Here is a 20,073-nt window from a genome sequence, read left to right as displayed (position 1 = left end):
TCGATACCTGCCATCATGTCCTTATCATTGTCAGCCATTAGTTACTTTTCTAGGGGTAGCTGCGTCTCCTTTGACAACACACTATCTTGAGATAACAAAAACATGGAATTTTACCTGTTGCTAGGGAACGTGACAATGGTGGCGATTTGAGAGAGTTCAGTCAAGGCTAAAGTACCACTCGTTACAAGTTGGCACCACTGAGTGATTGGTGGATGATGAACACATTGTCAACATCCTTTCTCAGCAATGTTATGTAGAGCTGTCAAACTGGTGTGGAGTAATACCGTGGAGAGGCCTGCCTACTTTATTTTATCATCAGTACAGCAGAAATGGTACATCTGTTTGCTTGTGCTCTTGCCAACTCTGTCATGCCATACGTCTTACAAAGAACCTAATCTTACACTTCAGAAACTGTAGTTGTCCTTCATCGGAGACGACATGTTTACTGTTGCGTTGTCTTTTGATTTCACTTTAGCTTCACTGAAAACAGCTCTGTTTATCCAGTGGTGTGTGGTGGAGTATGATCAGGACGTTTGCCCTGGTATCGTGCAAGGCGTTCACGCAGATAGTGGTGCTTTTGTGAAAACCATCGTCGTGTTGGCCCCAATCATGTCATGGCTTTAGAAGCTTCTGATGGGCTAATTGACATCATTTGAGTCAATTGAAGGTGTACCTGTGGTTGTATTTCAAGGCCTACCTTCAAACTCTGTGCCTTTTTGCTTGACTTTGGGAGCAAGTTCCAAATGCCTGAAGGTACCACGCGTACTATTGTTTGTACAGATTAACAAGTATGAACACAATGGGGACCAAACAGCCGTCATACCGCTCAGGAAGGAGACGCGTTCTGTCTCCTAAGAGATTAACTTACTTTGGTGCGAAACGTGCAAATCAATACCAGAACAACAGCAAGGAGAACTAGGATTAAATGTCAGGAATTGTGAAACACTGAGTTTAAATGTATTTGGCTAAGGTGTATGTGAACTTCCAATTTCAACTGTATGTGTTAGAAATTCTATTTGTAGCATCAAAGTGTAGTGAAGGACAACACATTGTTCTCATGTTGAAGGTGCTAGTTCCCGTGTTTTGGAATCTTACTTTGCCTTATATTAATTAAATGTTTAACAATGGTTGTTTGCAATAAAATATTGTTTTCATGTCATTTCCACCACACCTTGTCACTTCCAACAAAAAAACATATTTTTGAGGTAAATGAGTATATTATGTATAATTTACATGTATTTGTTTTCGATATGAAAATCATATGGTTAATGACGTGATGGAAATGACATTTGTCTATGGCTGTCTGGGGAAAAATGACAAATATATACATTCCTGAATAGTATGATCGCAGCCATTATCAGATATAGTTTCTCGACAAATCAAATACAAGTACAGTACTGGTAAAATGGTGTTTGAATAAGTTTTAATTTCTGAAAGTTTGCACGGTCAAAGTGCCCGAAATTGCAGAATCACTACTACTGCTACTACTACTATTACTACTGCTACTACTATTACTACTGCTACTACTAATATTACTACTACTATTACTACTTCTGCTACTACTACTACTACTATTACTACTACTACTATTAGTACTACTACTATTACTACTGCTACTACTATTAGTACTACTACTATTACTACTGCTACTATTACTACTGCTACTTCTACTAATACTAATACTTCTGCTACTACTGCTATTACTACTACTACTACTATTGCTACTACTACTACTACTATTGCTACTACTACTTCTACTACTACTGCTATTGCTACTACTTCTACTACTGCTATTGCTACTACTACTTCTGCTACTACTATTACTACTGCTACTATTACTACTGCTACTACTTCTACTCCTACTATTACTACTGCTACTACTATTACTGCTGCTACTACTATTACTGCTGCTATTACTACTTCTACTACTATTACTACTGATACTACTTCTACTACTACTGCTATTACTACTGCTATTACTGCTACTACTACTACTAATATTACTTCTGCTACTACTACTATTACTACTACTGCTATTGCAACTACTACTTCTACTACTATTACTATTACTACTACTACTGCTACTGCTACTATTTGTGCTACTGCTACTACTATTTGTGCTACTGCTACTACTATTAGTGCTACTGCTACTACTATTAGTGCTACTGCTACTACTATTAGTGCTACTGCTACTACTATTAGTGCTACTGCTACTACTATTAGTACTACTGCTACTACTATTAGTACTACTGCTACTACTACTACTGCTACTATTACTATTACTACTACTTCTACTACTTCTACTGCTACTACTACTAATAATAATAATATTAAACAGATAAAGGGTGTAATTACAATGTTGTTTATGCTCCACTTGTCCTTTTCTCATGGCAATGGGCCACAAATCTCCCTCTCTGTTTGATTTAAAAGTATTTTTTTACTTAAGTACTTTACACCACTGAATAAATGTCTGTTATGGCTGTACACGTCTGTCTTGACTAGGCTACCTGCTGATACCTGGCCTCAGGCCATAGTCACAATTCCTTAGAACTCCAGTCCTTATTTCACAGCATCTGATCTTACATGTCATCAACCATAGTTGTCATTCATGGGAGACGACATGTTTGCTGTTGCATTGTCTTTGGTTTCACTTTATCTTCTCTGTGAAAACAGCTCTGTTTGATCTAGACCCAAATCTCTGAGAAAGAATGCAGTGGAATAACAACACCAAATCTACTTCAAACCACACATAACATCATTAGTTACGATGAATAGAAAACATGATAGCTAGGTCCAGCCTGCCTGACAGCTAGGCCCTGCCTGCTGGCCAGAAAGCTACAGTACCTTCGGAAAGTATTCACACACATTGACTTTTTCCACTTTTTGTTTTACATTACAGCCTTATTCCAAAATGGATTAAATCTACACACAATACCACATAATTAAAAAGCAACACAAAATAATGTTTTACATTTTTGAAAATGTGGATAAAAACATAAATACCTTATTTACATAAGTATTCAGACCATTTGCTATGAGACTCAACATTGAGCTCAGATGCATCCTGTTTCCATTGATCATCCTTAAGATGTGTTTTGATTGGAGTGCACCTGTGGTAAATTCAATTGATTGGACATGATTTGGAAAGGCACCTGTCTATATAAGGTCCCACAATTGACAGTGCATGTCAGAGCAAAAAAACAAGCCATGAGGTCGAAGGAATTGTCCGTGGAGCACCGAGGCAGAATTTTCTCGAGGCACAGATCTGGGGAAGGATACCAAGACATTTCTGCATCATTGAAGGTCCCCAAGAACACAGTGGCCTCCATCATTCTTAAATGGAAGAAGTTTGGAACCACCAAGACTCTTCCTAGAGCTGGCTGCCCAGCCAAACTGGGCAATTGGGGGAAGGGCCTTGGTCAGGAAGGTGAATAAGAACCCGATTGTCATGCTGACAGCTCAAGAGTTCCTCTGTGGAGATGGGAGAACCTTCCAGAAGGACAACTATCTCTGCAGCACTCCACCAATCAGGTCTTTACGGTAGAGTGGCCAATCCTCAGTAAAAGGCACATGGCAGCCTGCTTGGCATTTGCCAACGGCACCGAAAGACTCTGACCACAAGAAACAATATTCTCTGGTCTGATGAAACCAAGATTGATCTATTTGGCCTGAATGCCAAGCGTCACGCGTGGAGGATACCTGGCACCATCCTTACGATGAAGTATGGTTGTGGCAGTATCATGCTGTGGGAATGTTTTTCAGCGGCACGGACTGAAGACTAGTCAGCATTGAGGCAAAGATGAATGGAGCAAAGTACAGAGAGATCCTTGTCGATGACCTCAGACTGAGGCGACAGTTCAATCTTCCAACAGGACATCAAACCTAAGCACACAGCCAAGACAACGCAGGAGTGGCTTCGGGACAAGTCTGTCTTTGAGTGGCCCAGCCAGAGCATGGACTTGAACCTGATCAAACATCTCTGGAGAGACCTGAACATTGCTGTGCAGCCATGCTCCCCATCCAACCTGACAGAGCTTGAGAGTATCTGTAGAGAAGAATGTGAGAAACTCCCCAAATATAGATGTGCCAAGCTTATAGCGTCATACCCAAGAAGACTCGATGCTGTAATCACTGACAAAGGTACTTCAACAAAGTACTGAGTAAAGGGTCTGAATATTTAAGTAAATGTGATACTTCTGTTTAAAAAATATATAAATTAGCAGAAATTTCTTAACCTGCTTCTGCTTTTTTCATAATGGGGTATTGTGTGTAGATTGATGAGGAATAAAACGATTGAATACATTTTAGAAGAAGACCTAACAAAATGGGTTCTGAATGCTTTCCGAAGGCCCTGTATGTCTGCCCGACAGACAAGTAGTTCCTGGTTAATAGAATTCCAAGAGTGTGCAAAGCTGTCATCATGGCAAAGGGTGGCTACTTTGAAGAATCTCAAATATAAAATATTTTTGGATTTATTGAACACTTTTTTTGGTTACTACATAATTCCATATGTGTTATTTCATAGTTTTGATGTTTTCACTATTATTCTACAATGTAGGAAATGGTCAAATTAAAGAACTCTTGAATGAGTAGGTGTGTCCAAACTTTTGACTGGTACTGTAAATCTACTTGAAAAACTATGGCAAGACTTGAAAATGGTTGTCACACCATGATTAACAACCAGTTTGACAGAGCTTGAAGAATTTAGAAAATAATCATTGACAAACGTTGCACAATCCAGGTGCAGCAAGCTCTTGGAGACTTACCCAGAAAGACATACAACTGTAATCACTGCCAAAGGTGATTCTAACATGTATTGACTCGGGTGTAAATTGTTATGTGGTATTTCATTTTCAAAAATGTCTAAAATGTTTTCACTTTGACATTATGGGTAGTGTGTAGATGGGTGAGAAAAGTCAGGCTGTAACGCAACAAAATGTGGAATAAGTCGAGGGAAATGAAATGAAATTGTATGGGCCACATACACATATTTAGCAGATGTTATTGCGGGTGTAGCGAAATGCTTGTTTTCCTAGCTCCAGCCGTGCAGTAATATCTAACAACAATACACACAGATCTAAACGTATCCATACCATAGCAGCTGCCATATGTCTTTTACTTGAGAGCTCTGCCCTCTATGCCAGGTCTCCCTTGAGAAAAGTCTGTTATTGTTAACCTGGTAAAAGAAGCTAAAGGTTGTGTGCTCTCTCACTAGATAGAATTGTGTGTTTCAGTGGCAGATTTTCCAAAGAAAATACACATATCAGCATTTCTCAATCAGATTAGATACACAGCTCATTTCATTCATAAATGTAGGTGCTCGTTATGGTAAATATTACAGTTCTCTAGGTCCTCCATTCCCAAACCTAAAGCCCCCTGTCCCCAGCAGGAAATACCAGGAAAAAGTGTTTTGCTTAAGGTACAACTTCCTATTGAGAAAATGCAAGATAACTCAAGGTTATATTTAGATTGAGAGTTACTGACATGAATAGAAGCATATACAGGCAATCAATAAAATGTATTTATAAATCCCGTTTTACATTAGCAGTATATAGCAAAGTGCTTATACAGAAACCCAGCCTAAAACCCCAAAGAGCAAGCAATGCATACGTGGAAGCACAGTGGACAGCAAAAACTCCTTCGAAAGGCAGGGACCTAGGAAGACGTTTGTAACTTCTCATGATTTAGCCTATTTGTCAAACCAAATCTGAATGTTTGATATCATTTTTATTGTTCACTGTTGAGAGTAATTGTTTCCAAGTGTAATCACTCAATGTCCTACTACAAGGATGTGGTCAGGTTGACACACTTCCGAGTCACAATAACACCAACACACACACACACCACAGATTGCCAGGGTAAGTACAATGAGCAGTTGGTAAAATGAAGTCTACTGCGTGCTTGCCCCATATGAACAAAAACACAATTTAGGTTAGTGTGTAGACAAGGCTTTGTCATTAAAATAATGTCTATTTTTCAGATCTGCCAAGCAGGCTAGACGGGTGACAGTTGTCTCCACTGAGCTGCTCCAGGCCTGGAGAGCCACAATGGAACTTCCAGAGGCCTGTGGACCTGAAGCAGTGTGATGTGGTCCAGGTAATTATCACACACACTCAATCACTCTTTCTGTTTTGTTGAATCATTATTTCCACTTAAGAAAATTGTGCCCCTCTCTTTTAGATCTTACACCCCTATTCGCTCAACTACAGCCCTCACATCTGCAGTTGTCTGCCCTGCACCTGCTATACAGAGTTAACAGGTATCCCAGGCATCCTTGTTTCTCAGTCAGAACACTGGAATGTGAGATGGGATCTACACCTCCATTAAAATGATAGAAATCCTCATTTCGTTTCATGTTTTTCAATTTGAGCTAATACTTTCTCCTTCTCAACATCTAAGGCGAGGGGGACGGTGTGGCTTCGTGACGATGATCACAAGGGTCGCTGCTCACCTGTTTGACGGCTCCAACGCAGTTACACCTCCGACTCCGACAAAACATCAGCTCTGCCGGTGTCGGATATTACCTGTTAAGACTTGATCTGATTGAATCTTACAGTCAATCACTCTGTTTCGTTATATTATCCTTGTCATTTAATAAAATCGTGCCTCTCTTTTAGATCTGCCACCCACCCTGCCAGCAGTCCTCTGCTGTGGTATTTCATTTCCCGGCTGCACCAGTTCCCACTACACTGGCCGGGACGGGAGACACTTTGAAGACTCCCAGATGGATACAGGTCATTCAGAATGACATTACATACACATACGCTCGCTCACACCAACAGACATGCTCACACACAAACATGGGGTTGAGTGGTATACGTACTGTCACTTTGTGCATCTCTCTTTCAGATCTGCCTTGCACTCCACTACTGCCCCTGACCAACAGACATGCTCACACACAAACATGGGGTTGAGTGGTATACGTACTGTCACTTTGTGCATCTCTCTTTCAGATCTGCCTTGCACTCCACTACTGCCCCTGACCAACAGACATGCTCACACACAAACATGGGGTTGAGTGGTATACGTACTGTCACTTTGTGCATCTCTCTTTCAGATCTGCCTTGCACTCCACTACTGCCCCTGACCAACAGACATGCTCACACACAAACATGGGGTTGAGTGGTATACGTACTGTCACTTTGTGCATCTCTCTTTCAGATCTGCCTTGCACTCTACTACTGCCCCTGACCAACAGACATGCTCACACACAAACATGGGGTTGAGTGGTATACGTACTGTCACTTTGTGCATCTCTCTTTCAGATCTGCCTTGCACTCCACTACTGCCCCTGACCAACAGACATGCTCACACACAAACATGGGGTTGAGTGGTATACGTACTGTCACTTTGTGCATCTCTCTTTCAGATCTGCCTTGCACTCCACTACTGCCCCTGACCAACAGACATGCTCACACACAGACATGGGGTTGAGTGGTATACGTACTGTCACTTTGTGCATCTCTCTTTCAGATCTGCCTTGCACTCCACTACTGCCCCTGACCAACAGACATGCTCACACACAGACATGGGGTTGAGTGGTATACGTACTGTCACTTTGTGCATCTCTCTTTCAGATCTGCCTTGCACTCCACCACTGCCCCTGACAGCCTCACCCGGAAGTGCAGACTGACAAAGTAGAGATGGGTGTCTGACAGGAAAAAATAAAACACAACCTTCACACACTCTCTCTCTCTCTCTCTCTCTCTTTCTCTGTCAATGTATATCAAAATATAACTACTTATTATTTTATGTTTGCTCCATTTTATTTGAAGATTTTGTGCAATAAAGTACATTCACAGACAAAGCAAGATCTTTGGTTTATTGGATATTTCTCTGATTGAAATGTGTGACCAAAAGGAAGTCAGCAGACCTGCAACCCTCTGGGATTGTGTGCAGGTTTTGTCATCTGAAGCTGGGCCCCAACAGCGCTCACATACAGTTGAAGTCAGAAGTTTACATACACCTTGGCCAAATACATTTAAACTCAGTTTTTCACAATTCCTAACATTTAATTCTAGTAAAAATTCCCTGTCTTAGGTCAGTTAGGATCACCATTTTATTTTAAGAATGTGAAATGTCAGAATAATAGTAGAGGGAATGATTTATTTCAGCTTTCATTTCTTTCATCACATTCCCAGTGGGTCAGAAGTTTACATACACTCAATTAGCATTTGGTAGCGTTGCCTTTAAATTGTTTAACTTGGGCCAAACGTTTTAGGTAGCCTTCCACAAGCTTCCCACAATAAGTTGGGTGAATTTCGGCCCATTCCTCCTGACAGAGCTGGTGTAACTGAGTCAGGTTTGTAGGCCTCCTTACTGGCACACACTTTTTCAGTTATGCCCGTAAACTTTCGAAAGGATTGAGGTCAGGGCTTTGTGATGGCCACTCCAATACCTTGACTTTGTCGTCCTTAAGCCATTTTGCCACAACTTTGGAAGTATGCTTGAGGTCATTGTCCATTTGGAAGACCCATTTGCGACCAAGCTTTAACTTCCTGACTGATGGTCTTGAGATGTTGCTTCAATATATCCACATCATTTTCCTACCTCATGATGCCATCTATTTTGTGAAGTGTGCCAATCCCTCTAGCAGCAAAGCACTCCCACCACATGATGCTGCCACCCCCGTGCTTCATGGTTGGGATGGTGTTCTTCGGCTTGCAAGCGTCGCCCTTTTTCCTCCAAACACAACGATGGTCATTATGGCCAAACAGTTCTATTTTTGTTTTTTCAGACTAGAGGACATTTCTCCAAAAATACGATCCCATGTGCAGTTGCAAACTGTAGTCTGGCTTTTTTATGGAGGCTTTGGAGCAGTGGCTTCTTCCTTGCTGAGTGGCCTTTCAGGTTATGTCAAAATAGGATTCGTTTTACTGTGGATATAGATACTTGTGTACCTGTTTCCTCCAGCATCTTCACGAGGACCTTTGCTGTTGTTCTGGGGTGATTTGCACTTTTCGCACCAAAGTACGTTCATATCTAGGAGGCAGAACACATCTCCTTCCTGAGCGGTATTACTGCTGCGTGGTCCCATGATGTTTATACTTGCGTACTATTTTTTGTACAGATGAATGTGGTACCTTCAGGCATTTGGAAATTGCTCCCTAGGATGAACCAGACTTGAGGTCTACAATTCATTTTCTGAGGTCTTGGCTGATTTCTTTTGATTTTCCCATGATGTCAAGCAAAGAGGCACTGAGTTTGAAGGTAAGCCTTGAAATACATCAACAGGTACACCTCCAATTGACTCAAATGATGTCAATTAGCCTATCAGAAACTTCTAAAGCAATGACATCATTTTCTGGAGTTTTCCAAGATGTTTAAAGGCACAGTCAACTTAGTGTATGTAAACTTCTGACCCACTGGAATTGTGATGGAACAGTGAAATAATCTGTCTGTAAACAATTGTTGGCAAAATGACTTGTGTCATGTACAAAGTAGATGTCTTAACCGACTTGCCAAAACTATAGTTTGTTAACAAGAAATTTGTGGAGTGGTTGAAAAATGAGTTTTAATGACTCCAACCTAAGTGTATGTAAACTTCCAACTTCAACTGTATGAACATGGTTCCCAGGAGTGACAGGCTGATATGTTTATTGTCTTGCAAAAATATGTTTTATGTACCAAGGTTATTCCCTGGCTAACCATCCACATTGTTCCTGGACAAACTAACGTTTCTTCTCCACAATGAATGTATGTAACTGTAACGACTCACGTGGGTTGATGTTAGTGGAATTCTAAATTCCTCTGTGTTATTTCCCAATCAGAATGAATTACTCTGTCAATGCATTCTATGGGATTGTAAAATCCATATTATTATAAGAATGGACAGAACCCCGGTCTTAAAAGTCAGGTAACAGCGTTTAATTCAAGAGAGTACTGGTACATACACATTTTTCCACAGGTTATAAACTGAAAATGACATCAGCGTTTTCTAAATGTTCTATCTCTTCATGACACGGGTAGAGAGGCCCTATAGTTCTTGAGCCTTCCATCCTCGCCTAAAGCCAAGGTCAGTCATTGTAAATCAGCATTCTAGACAGTCTAGAGATAGTCCGTCCCTGCCATCTGGAAATAGTTCATTCATTTGTACAAAGGAAGAGACCATCATTGTTACTAAACTCCTGACTATATTATATACAATTGGGAATGGGAGCAAGAGAGAAAATTCATTAGGTACAGTACAAAATAGCATTTGGACTAGTCAGTCCTGATTGAAATGTATACATAATTAGTCATCATTGATAAAATTCCCTTAACAGTTGAAGAAGGAGAACAAGGTGCAGCGTGGTAGGCGTTCATGATTTTTAATCAACTGAGCACCGCAACAAAATAACAAAGTAGAAAAAACGAAAGCGCACAGTTCTGTCAGACAACAAAACAGCTAAACAGAAAATAACTCTCCACAAAACCCAAACGGAAAATCACAACTACTCCTGGAGGTAGTTCCAGACCTCAGCTTTTTATAAGGCAGAAAAGCAGAGATGGGTGGCTGACAAGGAAAAATTAAACACAAAATGCACACACACTCTCCTATCTCTCTCACACACGCACTCCTATCTCTCTCTCACACACGCACTCCTATCTCTCTCTCACACACGCACTCCTATCTCTCTCTCACACACACTCCTATCTCTCTCTCACACACACTCTCCTATCTCTCTCACACACACTCTCCTATCTCTCTCTCACACACACTCTCCTATCTCTCTCACACACACACTCTCCTATCTCTCTCACACACACTCTCCTATCTCTCTCACACACACACTCCTATCTCTCTCTCACACACACTCTCCTATCTCTCTCACACACACTCTCCTATCTCTCTCACACACACACTCTCCTATCTCTCTCACACACTCTCCTATCTCTCTCACACACACACCCTATCTCTCTCTCACACACACTCTCCTATCTCTCTCTCACACACACTCTCCTATCTCTCTCTCACACACACTCTCCTATCTCTCTCACACACACTCTCCTATCTCTCTCTCACACACACTCTCCTATCTCTCTCTCACACACACTCTCCTATCTCTCTCTCACACACACTCTCCTATCTCTCTCACACACACTCTCCTATCTCTCTCACACACACACTCCTATCTCTCTCACACACACACTCTCCTATCTCTCTCTCACACACACTCTCCTATCTCTCTCTCACACACACTCTCCTATCTCTCTCTCACACACACTCTCCTATCTCTCTCTCACACACACTCTCCTATCTCTCTCTCACACACACTCTCCTATCTCTCTCACACACACATTATGTAATTATGTAAATAAATTGGAATTGTTTATTTTATGTGTGCTTTTAGGATTGGAGATATCTAGGTCTACAAATCTCTACAGTGCAGTTAACAAATATATTCTTTATAACTGACAACATTCTGTAATGAATAAATATTAGAATAGTGATCCATAATATAGTGACCAATAGTGACTGTGTTGTGATTGTTTAGTTTTAATTATTACACAAGTAGTGCTTCAGGGTGGGATCCAACCGTGTCTGAAAAGCAGCAGAAAAGGTCACCTAAATGTTTGTTATGGCTGTACACGTCTGTTTTGACTAGGCTACCTGCTGATACCTGGCCTCAGGCCATAGTCACAATTCCTTAGAACTCCAGTCCTTGTTTCACAGAATCTGATCTTACATCTCATCAACCATAGTTGTCATTCATGGGAGACGACATGTTTACTGTTGCATTGTCTTTGGTTTCACTTTAGCTTCTCTGTGAAAACAGATCTAGATCCAATTCCTCAGAACTCCAGCCCTCACTTCCTCAGATCAGTGTCAATGTTTCTGTGGGTGAACAGTAAACACACAGCCCCTATTTTAAGTCCAACAGTTTTAGGCCCACCACTACAACACTACGCTTACTACCCAGGGAATATTACACAACTTATTGGTAATAAAAACAATATTCAATGTCTTGAAAAAGACAACTGGAAGGCATTGATGATACAGAGTCAAGAACAATGTGTTGAACGTATTTATTTTGTAGAGAAACATCTCTGAGAAAGAATGCAGTGGAATAACAACACCAAATCTACTTCAAACCACACATAACATCATTAGTTACGATGAATAGAAAATACGACAGCTATGTGTTACAGGAATTAAATTCCTCTATGTTTTAATACCCAATTAAAATTAAACACTGTCAATTCCTAAGAATTTGTAAGACTCTTATTTGCATAAAACGTCTACCAGACGTGTTTATTCTCGAGAGTACTGAACATGATACAGTTTACCACAGATTATAAACTGAAAATGACGTCATTAGTTTTCCTACTACCCCGTCTCATCAACCAGCAGTACAATGGCTGTATAGTTCTCAAGCCTTCCCACATCGTCTCTCCCTACTAAGATAATTTACGACCCAAGCCAAGGTCTGCCTGTGTAGATAAGCATTCTATCCAGTCTGGCTATAAGTTCATTCATTTCTACCAAGGAACAGATAGTCATTGTTCTAATTCTTGATTATATTTACACACATTATATGGCCAGAAAGGCAGCTAGGTCCGGCCAAGTAGGTAGGTCCGGCCAAGTAGCTAGGTCCGGCCAAGTAGCTATAGTTCCTGGAAAAACTGACGTTTCTTCTCCACAATGAATTTATGTAGTGATCGATAGAGCAGAGCAAAGGTCAAATAAGGTCATGGTGGAAAAAGTATTATATTGTCATACTTGAGTAAAAGTAAAGGTGCCTTACATTTTTTTGTGAATGCTTACGTACTTGTTGCGGAATTTGGCTCTTTGTGTCAAAACTCTACACACAAGCCAAATAAGACATGACACTTGGAGATAAACATCTCACTTCTATGTCAAAATGAAACTCAAACTGAAACTTCAAAGCAGTTATGTACTTTACACAAAACACTGTCTTTAGTACTTTGTATACCTTTTTATTTTCTTATACAGGCTTCTGTGACAGATTGTTCCAGTACAGTACATCTAGTCACATTTCAATGAACACAAAAATATAAAGGCTTCAGAAAAAATATGTACAACCTATTTTTTGCCATTGCAGGTTTTTACAACAACAAAAAACACAAAGTAGAATTACAGTAATTAATACAATATATTACTGTAAACACAAACAAAAATGACAGTAAAATGACAGTGCAATGGTAAACAAAAAATAGTATTGTAAGGGATGGAGTAGATGGTTTCAAGATCCCACCTTCTGTTAGGGTCTGGCCACATCACCTCATCCACATCACAAGCAATGTCATCCCTGGCTAGGCAATGGGGAAAATAATTGCCTATCCAACCATGGACTGACCCCACCTCAATGTCTCCAAATGCCTCTTCCATTGCTTGCAGAAGAGGCAGGCGGGCATGTTGTTGGCGGTCATACACTTTCCAACGCCAAGCCGAAAATAATTCCTCAATGAGAAATGGGGAGTAAAGGGGGCAAGTATACAACTGTGAAGTTATTGTGGTTGGTGAACCAGTCCCTGACCAGAGCAGCCCGGTGGAAACTAACATTATCCCAGATGACAACAAACCTGGGCTGCTCTGGTCCGTCCTGTACAACTGTGAAGTTATTGTGGTTGGTGAACCAGTCCCTGACCAGAGCAGCCCGGTGGAAACTAACATTATCCCAGATGACAACAAACCTGGGCTGCTCTGATCCGTCCTGTACAACTGTGAAGTTATTGTGGTCGGTAAACCAGTCCCTGACCAGAGCAGCCCGGTGGAAACTAACATTATCCCAGATGACAACAAACCTGGGGTGCTCTGGTCCGTCCTGCACAGCTGCATTATGTTGTGCATCCAGAAATATGATTATGTGTGTAGTGTTGTAGGGACCGAGGGTGGTATGGTGATGCATCCAGAAATATGATTATGTGTGCAGTATTGTAGGGACCGAGGTTGGCATGGTGATGCATCCAGAAATATGATTATGTGTGTAGTGTTGTAGGGACTGAGGGTGGCATGGTGATGCATCCAGAAATATGATTATGTGTGTAGTATTGTAGGGACTGAGGGTGGCATGGTGATGCATCCAGAAATATGATTATGTGTTGCAGTATTGTAGGGACCGAGGTTGGCATGGTGATGCATCCAGAAATATGATTATGTGTGTAGTGTTGTAGGGACCGAGGGTGGCATGGTGATGCATCCAGAAATATGATTATGTGTTGTAGTATTGTAGGGACCGAGGGTGGCATGGTGATGCATCCAGAAATATGGTTATGTGTGTAGTATTGTAGGGACCGAGGGTGGCATGGTGATTAATCCAGAAATATGATTATGTGTGTAGTATTGTAGGGACCGAGGTTGGCATGGTGATACATCCAGAAATATGATTATGTGTGTAGTATTGTAGGGACCGAGGTTGGCATGGTGATGCATCCAGAAATATGATTATGTGTGTAGTATTGTAGGGACCGAGGTTGGCATGGTGATGCATCCAGAAATATGATTATGTGTGTAGTGTTGTAGGGACCGAGGTTGGCATGGTGATGCATCCAGAAATATGATTATGTGTGTAGTGTTGTAGGGACTGAGGTTGGCATGGTGATGCATCCAGAAATATGATTATGTGTGTAGTATTGTAGGGACCGAGGTTGGCATGGTGATGCATCCAGAAATATGATTATGTGTGTAGTATTGTAGGGACCGAGGTTGGCATGGTGATGCATCCAGAAATATGATTATGTGTTGCAGTATTGTAGGGACCGAGGGTGGCATGGTGATGCATCCAGAAATATGATTATGTGTGTAGTATTGTAGGGACCGAGGTTGGCATGGTGATGCATCCAGAAATATGATTATGTGTGTAGTATTGTAGGGACCGAGGTTGGCATGGTGATGCATCCAGAAATATGATTATGTGTGCAGTATTGTAGGGACCGAGGTTGGCATGGTGATGCATCCAGAAATATGATTATGTGTTACAGTATTGTAGGGACTGAGGGTGGCATGGTGATGCATCCAGAAATATGATTATGTGTGTAGTATTGTAGGGACCGAGGTTGGCATGGTGATGCATCCAGAAATATGATTATGTGTTGTAGTATTGTAGGGACCGAGGGTGGCATGGTGATACATCCAGAAATATGATTATGTGTTGTAGTGTTGTAGGGACCGAGGGTGGCATGGTGATGCATCCAGAAATATGATTATGTGTTGCAGTATTGTAGGGACCGAAGGTGGCATGGTGATGCATCCAGAAATATGATTATGTGTTGCAGTATTGTAGGGACTGAGGGTGGCATGGTGATGCATCCAGAAATATGATTATGTGTGTAGTATTGTAGGGACCGAGGGTGGCATGGTGATGCATCCAGAAATATGATTATGTGTTGCAGTATTGTAGGGACCGAGGGTGGCATGGTGATGCATCCAGAAATATGATTATGTGTGTAGTATTGTAGGGACTGAGGTTGGCATGGTGATACATCCAGAAATATGATTATGTGTGTAGTATTGTAGGGACCGAGGTTGGCATGGTGATGCATCCAGAAATATGATTATGTGTGTAAGTGTTGTGGGGACCGAGGGTGGCATGGTGATGCATCCAGAAATATGATTATGTGTTGCAGTATTGTAGGGACCGAGGGTGGCATGGTGATGCATCCAGAAATATGATTATGTATTGCAGTATTGTAGGGACCGAGGGTGGCATGGTGATGCATCCAGAAATATGATTATGTATTGCAGTATTGTAGGGACCGAGGGTGGCATGGTGATGGAGAACTCCTTGCAGACTAATGGCGGCACACAAGGTGATATTTCCCCCTCGCTGTCCAGGGACATTCACAACGGCTCTTTGTCCTATAACATGTCGGCCCTGACGCCTGGTCGCTCTGGATAAGAGCGTCTGCTAAATGACTTAAATGTAAATGTAAATGTAGATAGAATCCAGCTTCATCAATGAAAAAAGGCTCTAACAGAAAATGCAAACACTGTACCGTGAATATGGAAAACGCAAAACACAAGACTACAATGTCTGCATTTTCACACAAGGATGGGGGTGGGTTGGGTCAGACACATTCAGTCAAAACTACAAGCAAGGCAGGTGTCCCCACAGACCCCTCCCCCACACCCAGAATGGGGGCACCTGCTTAGGTCACATACTGCTTTGTCTGAATGTATCTATGCAGGGTCAATAGGACACAATCTACTGCCATTACAGTACAGTGACACTTACTTGCACATAGTCATAGTGAAGGTCTTTGACTAACTGTGTTCCTCTCAAATGGAACCCTGTACAGCGGCGTCATTGTAAGTTAGTGTTAACGCAAGATGCATGCATGACATGACACGGTTGATATTATGGAATGTTGTGTGATCTGCAATGATTTACACTCATAGTTAGTTTTCCACAAGTTTGCTAAATCTTTGGCCCATTTTCCCCAAACTGAAGACAAAACCACATACACAAAATGCTAAACTCTACCAATCTCTAGCAAATGCAAACACTGCATTCAAAACTTTTCTTTACCAAATGTTTTGTTTTGCATCAAAATGACACACACTCGTCATATGAATAGATCTGTCTACGAACCAACAACACACTGATGTGCTCAACACAACTATGAATATACCATCAGTAGGTTTCCAGTAGGACTCCTGGACAGTCTGTGGTGCAACGTGATGTTGGTGGATGGAGCGAGACATGATGTCCCAGATGTGCTCAATTGGATTCAGGTCTGGGGAACGGGCGGGCCAGTCCATAGCATCAATGCCTTCCTCTTGCAGGAACTGCTGACACACTCCAGCCACATGAGGTCTAGCATTGTCTTGCATTAGGAGGAACCCAGGGCCAACCGCACCAGCATATGGTCTCACAAGGGGTCTGAGGATCTCATCTCGGTACCTAATGGCAGTCAGGCTACCTCTGGCGAGCACATGGAGGGCTGTGCGGCCCCCCAAAGAAATGCCACCCCACACCATGACTGACCCACCGCCAAACTGGTCATGCTGGAGGATGTTGCAGGCAGCAGAACGTTCTCCACGGTGTCTCCAGACTCTGTCACATGTGCTCAGTGTGAACCTGCTTTCATCTGTGAAGAGCACAGGGCGCCAGTCGCGAATTTGCCAATCTTGGTGTTCTCTGGCAAATGCCAAACGTTCTGCACGGTGTTGGGCTGTAAGCACAACCCCCACCTGTGGACATCGGGCACTCATACCATGGAGTCTGTTTATGACCGTTTGAGCAGACACATGCACATTTGTGGCCTGCTGGAGGTCATTTTGCAGGGCTCTGGCAGTGCTCCTCCTTGCACAAAGGTGGAGGTAGCGGTCCTGCTGCTGGGTTGTTGCCCTCCTACACGTCTCCTGATGTACTGGCCTGTCTCCTGGTAGCGCCTCCATGCTCTGGACACTACGCTGACAGACGCAGCAAACCTTCTTGCCACAGCTCGCATTAATTTCCATCCTGGATGAGCTGCACTACCTGAGCCACTTGTGTGGGTTGTAGACTCCGTTTCATGCTACCACTAGAGTGAAAGCACCGCCAGCATTCAAAAGTGAACAAAACATCAACCAGGAAGCATAGGAACTGAGAAGTGGTCTGTGGTCCCCACCTGCAGAACCACTCCTTTATTGGGGGTGTCTTGCTAATTGCCTATAATTTCCACCTGTTGTCTATTCCATTTGCACAACAGCATGTGAAATTTATTGTCAATCAGTGTTGCTTCCTAAGTGGACAGTTTGATTTCACAGAAGTGTGATTGACTTGGAGTTACATTGTGTTGTTTAAGTGTTCCCTTTATTTTTTCGAACAGTGTATAAGAATAAAGACATTAGGCTGCATCCTGCCTCCTATTTTGGTCTGGCTACAGCACCTCATCTACATCACAAGCCATGTTCTCCCTGGCTAAACAATCTTCTGGAGTGACGGATCCGAAAGCCCCCACATCAACTTCACCACATGCATCCTCCGTTGCCTGGAGAAAAGGCATGTGTGCGAGGGTATGGCGATCATACACCTTCCAAAAAAAACATTCAATAGGGTTTAGTAATGGGGAATATGGTGGGAGGTATAGAACAATACATTGTGGGTGGTTAATTAACCAGTTGTGGACCAGAGCAGCCTGGTGGAAACTCACGTTGTCCCAGATGACAACATTCCTGGGCTGCTCTGGTCCACCCCTCTGCTCAGCTGGAATGAGGAAGCCATGTAGTGTGTCCAGGAATGTGATGAGAAGGACGGTGTTGTAGGGACCAAGGTGATGGTGATGGAGGGCGGTGATGGAGGATGCCTCGCTGGCTAACAGCTGCGCACATGGTGATATTCCCTCCACACTGTCCAGGGACATTCACAATGGCACGGTGGCCAATAATGTTCCATCCCCTTCTTTTGGCTCGGTTAAAGCCAGCCTCATCAATGTAAATATAAACGTACTGAATTGCTGCGGCATCCAACTACAAGACTCTCTGAAACAGACAAGACAATATGTGACATAGACCTAGAGCAGTCAATATGGTGAAGCACAATACACTGGATTACAGAACTGTGATGTGTCTATACAGTGCTGATATGATAGTAAATTCACAGTATAGTACTTACTTGCACATATTCATAGTGCTGTTCTTTAACTCTCGGAGTGTCACTTTAATGGCACCTTGTAGACCTGTTTCATCCGGATTCGGTTGTGCTGTAACACACGGTCCAATGTAGACAAGCCCACCTGGTGAATATTACGTTGTCTGCAATCATGTGGTTCTGGATTTCCCGTAGTGTAATGGTATTGTTTGCCACCACCATGTTCACAATAGCTGTTTTGGGGTGAACAGCCTGTGTCTTCCAACATGGCCTGACCGTCTCTATTCTGGTGTGAACAGCCGGTGTCTTCCACCATGGCCTGACCGTCTCTGTTCTGGTGTGAACAGCCGGTGTCTTCCACCATGGCCTGAACGTCTCTGTTCTGGTGTGAACAGCCGGTGTCTTCCACCATGGCCTGACCGTCTCTGTTCTGGTGTGAACAGCCGGTGTCTTCCACCATGGCCTGACCGTCTCTGTTCTGGTGTGAACAGCCGGTGTCTTCCACCATGGCCTGGCCGTCTCTGTTCTGGTGTGAACAGCCGGTGTCTTCCACCATGGCCTGACCGTCTCTGTTCTGGTGTGAACAGCCGGTGTCTTCCACCATGGCCTGACCGTCTCTGTTCTGGTGTGAACAGCCGGTGTCTTCCACCATGGCCTGACCGTCTCTGTTCTGGTGTGAACAGACAGTGTCTTCCACCATGGCCTGACCGTCTCTGTTCTGGTGTGAACAGCCGGTGTCTTCCACCATGGCCTGACCGTCTCTGTTCTGGTGTGAACAGCCGGTGTCTTCCACCATGGCCTGACCGTCTCTGTTCTGGTGTGAACAGCCGGTGTCTTCCACCATGGCCTGACCGTCTCTGTTCTGGTGTGAACAGCCGGTGTCTTCCACCATGGCCTGGCCGTCTCTGTTCTGGTGTGAACAGCCGGTGTCTTCCACCATGGCCTGACCGTCTCTGTTCTGGTGTGAACAGCCGGTGTCTTCCACCATGGCCTGGCCGTCTCTGTTCTGGTGTGAACAGCCGGTGTCTTCCACCATGGCCTGACCGTCTCTGTTCTGGTGTGAACAGCCGGTGTCTTCCACCATGGCCTGACCGTCTCTGTTCTGGTGTGAACAGCCGGTGTCTTCCACCATAGCCTGACCGTCTCTGTTCTGGTGTGAACAGCCGGTGTCTTCCACCATGGCCTGACCGTCTCTGTTCTGGTGTGAACAGCCGGTGTCTTCCACCATGGCCTGACCGTCTCTGTTCTGATGTGAACAGCCGGTGTCTTCCACCATGGCCTGACCGTCTCTGTTCTGGTGTGAACAGCCGGTGTCTTCCACCATGGCCTGACCGTCTCTGTTCTGGTGTGAACAGCCGGTGTCTTCCACCATGGCCTGACCGTCTCTGTTCTGGTGTGAACAGCCGGTGTCTTCCACCATGGCCTGACCGTCTCTGTTCTGGTGTGAACAGACGGTGTCTTCCACCATGGCCTGACCGTCTCTGTTCTGGTGTGAACAGCCGGTGTCTTCCACCATGGTCTGACCGTCTCTGTTCTGGTGTGAACAGCCGGTGTC

This window comes from Oncorhynchus nerka, linkage group LG5 (genome assembly GCF_034236695.1).
Source record: "Oncorhynchus nerka isolate Pitt River linkage group LG5, Oner_Uvic_2.0, whole genome shotgun sequence".
Classification (NCBI taxonomy): Eukaryota; Metazoa; Chordata; class Actinopteri; order Salmoniformes; family Salmonidae; genus Oncorhynchus; species Oncorhynchus nerka.
This window is presented reverse-complemented; position numbering follows the sequence as displayed.